We start from the raw sequence: 9,066 nt of genomic DNA, 5'->3' as shown, positions 1-9,066 counted from the left end.
TTACTTTCGATTTCATTATTGATTGTATCTTGCTCCATGGAGAGCTAAACCCCCTAGTGGGTACTTGGACTTGCAAACCCTATGATGTTATTGTTTCATTGACATTTTATTATGTTTTCCTTAATTGATGTCTTTAATTGAGTTCCAATCTTGAATACTTGTTGAATGATTTCTCCCTTAGAGTGACATTAGGGTTGAGAGTCCACCTTGGTAGCTTTTGTGGATGAGTGACACAGCACGAGGGTTAGACATTGCTAGATTGGAAAGGGTTGAGAGGGTGAGTCGTGAGGTAGCGGAGCGTCTCCTTTCCCCTCCGGTGTAATTTATCCTACCTCCATGTTCCTAGAGTTCTTTGCAGTCACAATAGAGTGAAGTGCTAAGAGAGGAACTCCATTGGGGCTTAGTTGCACGAACAATAGAGTGAAGCGTTGAAGTAATCCTTAGTATCTGGGGCTTAATTATGACTAAGGGTCTTTCTCTTGGACCAAAGGGTTAGAGGAATAGGGTTTATCACTTGGAATCCCTAGAGCTTCTTGCAACTGTACATAGTGTGAGGTGTTGAGACTGAGTGATTTCTCCGCCGGGGCATAGTGTAGAGTTAGTCACGGTTAACCTTAGGTTTGGGACCTTGTAGTTTAGGATTTTCATGACTCATTAAGCATCAGTTAGGAGACATAATAGTTGGCCTTGCACTTGAATCAATAACTCTAGATGGAGCAATGTCCGAGTGCCCCACTTTCTATCGATTGTCTTTCCTCTCATTTTATTGGGCCTCTCTTTCTTATTTTCTTTAGTCTTGTTCACATTGATTTATCCACACTATTATTGTTTCATCTTCACTTAGTTAAGTAGCAATTGTTCTGTTTCTATTCACTATTCCCTATGGATACGATAACCCACTCACGTAGGATTTATTATTTTGACAAACCCGTGTACTTGCGGATCACACGCAAGGGGCGTTGTCAACCATATATTCCACTGATTACTGCTCATAGCCATTTCTTCAATAAGCTATCAGGCTTCGTCAAGGGTCTTGCTTCCTAAGGTACCTCCTACTACAGCATCAAGTAATTGCTTCGTGCTTGGGTTCAAACCATTGCAGAAGGTATGGATAATCATCCAATTGGGGGAACCTATGCTGAGGAAATTTCCACAAGATATCTTGAACCTATCCTATGTCTCAAAAAGAGACTCCAATTCCATTTGCACAAAAGAGGATATTTCATTCCTGTGTTTTGCAAATTTTTCGGGAGGGAAATATGAGGCAAGAAAAGCTTCTACCATCTCCTCCCATGTAGTGATCGATGCTCTAGGTAATGAATGTAGTCATTGTTTTGCTCTCCCTTTGAAGGAAAATGGGAAGGCCTCAACTCAATAGCATCATCCGTGACACCATTAATCTTAAGCATGTTGCATACTTCTAAGAAATTCTCAATGTGATTATTTGGATCCTCATCGGCCAAATCATTAAACTGTGCTGACTACTATAGCATTTAAATGAAGCCTGGCTTGAGCTCAAAATTTTGAGTTATAATCGATGGCCACACAATACTAGATTGCATGCCAAGAATTGCGGGTCTTGCATAATCTGAGAGTGTATTCTACTCCTCATGTTGTTCTGCCATATTATCAGACCCTTCACCTTCTATCTCAGCTTGATTTGACTGTTCTTGCACAGGTTCTTTTCCCCTTCTATGAATTTTTCTTCCAATATCCAGATCACCTTCAACCAATGTCGAAGGATTTCCTCAGGTCATAACCTAGAGCTGTAACCAAAGAAAGAAAAACAAATCAGAATGATGGAAGAATAAGAAAGTGTGAAATAGAACAAGTGATGAATAGATAAAATAGCAAAGCGCAAAATGCTTCCAAAACGCTTATTCCCCTGCTACGGCACCAAAAACCTGACACATCCCCTGCGTGTGTGTACCGCAAGTGCACAGGTTGTCGAAGTAATAAAGTATCCCTGTGAGTGGGTAGTCGTATCCATAGGGAATAGTTGTTAGGAAGCAAATAGTGATGCTATTTAGCTAAAGAGTGAACCAATTTGTGAGTGAGTGAACAATATCAATGCAAATGAAATAAAGAAAAAGAGAAAGGAAACACAATAGGAGTAAGGAGAGGTAATTGATAGAAAGATGGGGTACTCGGACATTACTCACCCTAGGACTATTGTTTCAAGTGCAAGACTAATTATCATTTCTAGTAACTGAAGTTTAATGAGTCATGGATATCCAAAGACACATGGTCCCAAACCTAAGGTCAATTGTGGCTAACCCTACACTATACCCCGAAAAAAAGCGATGCTCTCGACGCCTCACACTGTGTAGGGTTACTTAAAGCTCTAGGGCAAGTGATAAATCCTATTCCCTAATATAGATCTAACCCTTTGGTCCAGGCGAAAGAACCCTAGTCACAATTAAGCCCCAGCACTAAGGATTAGTTCAACACTTCACTTTGTTGGTTGCGCAACTAAGCCCTAGTGGAGTTTGTCTCTTAGCACTTCACTCTATCATGACTGCAAAGAACTCTTGGAACGTGAAGGTAGGATAAATCACATCAGAAGGGAAAGGGGATGTTCCGCTACCTCTCGACTAACCCTCTCGACCCTTTCCAACCTTGCTTTGTCTAATACTAATAGTATGTCACTTATCCACAAGGGTTACCAAGATAGATTCTCAACCCTAGTGTTACTCTAAGGGAAAATCAATACAACAAGCATTCAAGATTAAAACTCAATTAAAACATCAATTAAAGAAGCAAAATAAGAGTTAATGAAACAAAATCATCCTAGGGTTTACAAGTCCAAGCACCCACTAAGGGTTTAGCTCTCCATGGAGCAATACACAATCAACAATGAAATCGAAAGTAAAAGCATGCTATCCATAGATAAAACCCACTTGTAGTCCCTATCAATGGTCTTGTGGAGCCACCTCATATTTTCCAAAGGTTCCCTTGTCAAGCCTAGGCACACCTCGCTGAATCGATACCGATGAAAGCTCTCTCAATAGCTCTCTTCCAAAGGAATGCAATGTCGAAGGCCATAGAATGGCTCCAAAAACCTAAGCAAAACCTCTCCAAACCATACCCACATGCGCCACCAAAGATGGGAAAAGATTCTTTTTATAACTCTCAAAACGCAATATTTATAGAGGCTAAAATTGGGCATCCACACAAGCGTGTGGAAATTCCACACGACCGTGTGAATTTCCAGGTCTTCATTTCTAGCTTGATGTGAACAGTAACTGCTACAATACTTTGCTGAAATGCTCCAAAATCCACTCTTTTCATCGAGGCCAGATGAATGGGCACACATCCATGTAGTAGATCGCGTTGTTTTTTCAATGAAACCACATTGACGAAGCTCTTACTAATATTGCACAGGTCGAAACATATGAGTATGACTGCCTTTGTGCCCTCCTCTTTATGTATTCACTTGAGCACAATGGAGGTTGGCACACACCCACATGTCATTGAGCACAACTTATGTCTTCACGTTTGTTCAACCCAAGAACTTCATCAACAATTGCATCCACGATCTATTTTTGCTTTTTTTCATCCAACTTTGTCTCCACAACTCTACATGCACAAAAGAACACAATACACACGAATAAGCGATAAAATCTGATAAAAGTGATGCTCAATGTGAGAAACGAATACTTCGTATTACTTATACACAAGCACTTATCAACCACCATCATCACAAAATATCCCATAGTCTGTGTCGACTTCGAGCTAGAATCGGCTCCTAAGTTGGAGCTCATGTCTAGGCTCACTAGTAAGTATGTCAGTATGGTGCATTTGAAGATAACTGATTTTTTTTTTATTTACTTATAGTGGAAAAAATATCTCAAGGGATAAAAAAATGAAGTAGTGGAAAATTTATTTCAAGGAGGTATAAGTGTAAGAATAGGAAAAAGATTAGCAAGAATTAGAGATGGTAATATTTTATCTCATTAATTTCCTTTGTTTTTTTATTTAAAGTTTTTTTTTTAATGAGAGCTATGGGACTAGAGAAAAAAAAGAGAGCTCAAATAGTTTTCTTCCCAATTGAATTTGGATTCAATATTTAATATTGTTGTTTTGTTTTTATTGACAAGTATTAGATTAGAGAAGAAGAGTGGAAGCACCATTTTCCCTATTTTAAAAAAATTTACATATGTTTGCTTGAATTATGATCCAAAATTTAAGTTGGTTGGTTTTTTTGTTTTTGCAATTAAATGCAGAGAAGAAGAAGATTGAAAGTCATGTGTGAAGAGGAATTCAAGATATTTTTTGTTTTGATTATCTCTATACAGTATTTTGTCAATTACTGTAATTTTTGGATTTCCTTCTCTAATATTATTTTAGAGCCTACGCAAGCAAGCCGTGTTCTTCTCTTTGCCCAATCAAATAAATATAATAATAAACTATATATAAAAACTTATATTTGTATGTGCATTTATTTCAATCAATCATGATTTATCCATTTATATTTTACAAAAATCATATTAAAACAGTTTTAGACTTTTATAAATAAATGTCTGAAAATAAATATAACTCAAAGACCAAAATTATTTCCTATCCATAAATATCTCTCATTGAATATAATAAAATCAAATACAAATAATAATTAAATTTTATATTTTTTAAATTACAAAATAAATCTTTCAATATCCCACTCAAACTCAAACTCAAACTTAAATAAATAAATAAATAAATAAATAAATCTTATAGATTTACTATAAATACTATTATCTCTTTGTAAACTCCGCAATTCACCCATTTTTTGGGGAAGAAAATTAACGGCGAGCACCAGCTTTATATTCAAAGACGGCAAGCCAACTCTAGAGCTTCGGCAATCGCCGAATGAGCATTGGACGGAACACCGGTACACTGACGACGATTGGACCATCACTGATTGGCGGACGTTGCCAGGAATGGATTGGATGGTTTTTGTGACGATGAACCATGAGAAAGTGATGATCCTTACACTTATGTTACAGTGCACTTCACCGATGTCTACGGTGATGTGGAGAATGTGATTGTCAGCATCGTCTTCTCCGTTGAAAGTGATCAGAGGATTATGAAGCTTGAACGCATGTTTTGGTGGTTATATATATATATATATATACTTAAAAACTGACACATAGCAAAGTCTTAAGAGGGGGTATGATGTTCCACATGAGGATGAAAGATAAGTGTTGGTGGATCATTCCATGCCATGCCTTGCCATGTCCTGCCATGCAATGAATATCAATTCTATCTTGGATCTGGCTCAAAAGTGCTCAAAATTAGTTCACAAAGATGATTCTAGAGAGATACACGGTGAGCGTAGTAAGAATGGGAGAAGCATGAAGTTGTGTTTCAATGCAGATGGTGGGTTTTAGTGTGAATATTTTCATATTCACATGAAGATGATATTTTTTTTTTCCATTAATCAATGATTTTTTTTGCCTTTCTTTATTTTTTTAATATATTTTACTGTTGATATATTTTTGAATTCTTATGTGTGAGTTTTTTTTTTATTTAATTTGATTTTCTTAATTTATGTATGATTGTTTTCATTTTATTTTAGCTATTTCACACATAAACTTCTCCGGCTCTACAAAGACGGCTTCCCAAGCCATAAATAATCACTACTTTGTGGAAGCCTTCAACTTGCTAGTTCCTTCAATCTTACGTATGCATTTTATAGATCTGATGGTGTTCTATCAATTTATGTTATATATATATAATAATAATAATAATAATAATAATAATAATAATAATAATAATAATAATTGGGGTTTATATATATAGACACTATTGAAAGAGCCATTGTTTGATCAATCCCCATTGCATAGTGATTCTAAACTACTAAATAAACTTCACTGCGCTGTCAAATCTAGCTGTTGCCCTTCATTTACTAGGTGTGAAATGCAATCTGTATCAGTCACATGTTCGTCCCTAATATATATATATATATATAAAGTTTGTATCAATCACATGCCCATCCCTAACATATATATATATATATATAGTTTAGAACTTACAACTTAATGTCAACACCTACATCTGAGCTAGGGTGTCTTTAGTTAATTTACTATATGTGGAATGGAGTTTGTAACAGTCACGTGCCCGCCCCCAACATATATATATATATATATATATATATATATATATATATATATATATATATATATATATATATAGGTTAAAACTCACAACTTAATGTCAACACCTACATCCGAGCTAGGGTGCCCTTATTTCATTTGCTATTTGTGGAATGGAATTTATATCAGAAACATGTTTGCCCCCAACATATATATATCTATATATATAGAATGGAGTCTGTATCAGTCACATGCCTGCCCCTAACATATATATATATATATATAGTTTAAAACTCACAACTTAATGTCAACATCCACAGCTGAGCTAGGGTGTCCTTACTTCATTTGATAGGTGTGGAATGCAGTCTGTATTAGTCACATGTTCATCCTCTACATGACTATCTTCTTCAACCCCCTTACGACCACATATAGGGTGTCCTTACTTCATTTGATAGGTGTGGAATGCAGTCTCTATTAGTCACATATAGGGTAAAACTCACAACTTAATGTCAACACCTATATCTGAGCTAGGGTTTTTGACAAGATGCCAGTGTTTGAATCTTTTAAAATTGATTATACAGAAATCACCATTAATATGTGATTAAATAGTAATAATATTTGAAAATTTAATAATCGAAAACCTACCCACTCTTTCTATATAATCAAGGAAAAATAAAAGAAACCACTCATCTAACTTCTTTGCAACAAGCTCAAAAATATTAATCCAGGCATGTATATATATACATATATATAGTTTAAAATGTTCGCAACTAGCTTAACATATTAATCAAGGTATGTATGTATGTATATATAGTAAGTTATTTAAAAATTTTCCTTTTATAAAACCCTAGTTGTATTCTGATAAGTTAATTATTTATAGGAATATTTTATTAATTTTTTTCAAACAAATAGTTTAAAAATGAACATTTTATTTTTTTTTCTTTTATGTGAAAAACCTAAATAAAAAATTATGTATTATATTATTATTAGTTTGTTTGTCATTTATAATTGCTTATAACATTGTGATAATTGGATTTATTTGTAGATAAAAATTGAAAAACAAAATCTTGTCATTGCTACCGTGCAATTTAAAGTAATGCTTAATTAGGGAATATTCAAAAAATTAAAGTTACCACCACCAAGTTATGAAGGTGAAAAAAGTGGCACAGATTATGAACCGAGTTTTATAGCCAAGGTGAAATTTGAAAACAAGCTTGGAAAGCTTGAGTAATATGGATTCAAAGTGTATATAAAGAAAGAAGCTGAAAATAAAGCAACATTGTGAGCTATAAGACATCTTCAAAATATTTATAATATTATCATTAAAGATGTAAGTAAAAGAGAATTATATGGAATTAAATATGAAATGGAGAATTTGAAAGATGCTAATGAAAACTTAACGGCGAAACTTACACCTTTAACTCCATCTCTGCTAGCATGCATATTATAGTACATACAACAATTTTAAAGAAACAGGTTGTTAGGTCTGGAGAGGTAGTTGTGTGGTAATTTGTCGCTCAACCTCTCATGTAATGTAATCACACACACTCAATATAAAATCAAACATGTAAGAAAAATGAGACACACGAATTGGCTACCTAGTTCGATACAACTTGCCTGCGTCTGGGGGATTGAGCTCGGAGATAAACAATCCACTAAAAGAGGGGAAAATAATGAGTACAACACTCACACTCATTCTCACAAAGATAAAGAGTAACCCTCTCTAGATTGCCCAATGCCTAATAATGAGTGTAGAATATTCATGTATTTTATATCACTTTGGACACTCATTCGGCATGTATTAGAATCATATTATGGAATTCGATCCTAAATCTAGTGTGTTTCACATTAAAAGGCTTAGGGCAACACTTCAAAACTAGAGCTAAAAGAAACATTCTAGACCTTAAATGAAGAAGTTGGAGCTTTCTCGGCATCATTTGAATAGGGACAAGATAAAACGTGGTGGTTTACGGGCAGCTTACAGCTTACCTTACGGTTATAAGTAGATTTCAGAGAACCTTGCGGGCATGCTTATGGCTGTAAAGAAGATTCAAAGCCAAATCAAAGGACCTTACAGGCAAGGATTACGCCTGTAAGGACCAACTAGAGGAGTTTACGACCACAACATACTCCCGTAAGGGCAGTCACAAGAAGCAGCATAGTGAAGTTTACGGTCTAGCACTTATGGTCGTAAGCTAGACCGTAACATGAACAGAAGACCTTACGGATGTGGCTTACGGCTGTAAGTGTTCCAGTATGGCTCGTGACTATCTTCTTCAACCCCCTTACGACCACATCCTTACGCCCGTAAGCAGCCTGTAAGTAGTCGGATATAAATAGATTTAATAAGGATTTTTAGAAAATACTTCTACTTTTATTTTGGAAAACTCTTGGAGGCGAAGTTAGGGAAGAAAGGAGATGAATCTCTAGCACTCAAGGGGATATTCCAAGGGAGATTCGGATCCACATTCATGGGAATTGAAGATCGTAGTCGTCAAGTTCACCTTAGTGGTGTGCGTGGAAGCTTTCCTAGAGCTTCTTCCGCGATCCTTTATCGGCATGATTGAGAAGGGGGTTTTCATGTTTTTTATATCTCCTCCTATTATTTGTATCTTGAATGCTTGCACTCCTTCTATGGAGGGCTAATTTATAGATGTTTGGGTATAGTTGAACTCTAGGGTTTATTTCATTGACATTGGTTGTTGAATATTTGATGCTTTATTTATTTTTCTTAATTGCAATCATTTCTATTTGAATCTAATTGTGAGTTTAAATACTTGGTTGCTAATGAGGTGAAATTCCTAGCTATCATACTCGATGTACTTTGTGACAAGAAGAAATTCCCACATAGCATAGACATGCTGCAATACGAGGGGATTGTGAGTAGGCCTCTGGTTAGGGTACTTTTGAGACCAGAGGCACTACAAGAAAATTATGTGGAGTAGATTTTAGGACAAATCACATTTCTACTTTGTATTTAAATTAAGGGTCA

General features: G+C 35.5%; 1 non-coding gene across 1 annotated transcript; it reads left to right on the top strand.

The window, feature by feature from the left end:
• The first annotated feature begins 1,130 nt into the window (after positions 1-1,130).
• On the top strand, positions 1,131-1,236 carry LOC120268113. Its single transcript, XR_005538782.1, has one exon. It is a non-coding gene; the product is annotated as a small nucleolar RNA R71 (small nucleolar RNA).
• The last annotated feature ends 7,830 nt before the right edge of the window (positions 1,237-9,066 follow it).

The sequence above is a fragment of the Dioscorea cayenensis genome, chromosome 8, assembly GCF_009730915.1.
Source record: "Dioscorea cayenensis subsp. rotundata cultivar TDr96_F1 chromosome 8, TDr96_F1_v2_PseudoChromosome.rev07_lg8_w22 25.fasta, whole genome shotgun sequence".
In the NCBI taxonomy this organism is placed as follows: domain Eukaryota; kingdom Viridiplantae; phylum Streptophyta; class Magnoliopsida; order Dioscoreales; family Dioscoreaceae; genus Dioscorea; species Dioscorea cayenensis.
This window is presented reverse-complemented; position numbering and strand designations above follow the sequence as displayed.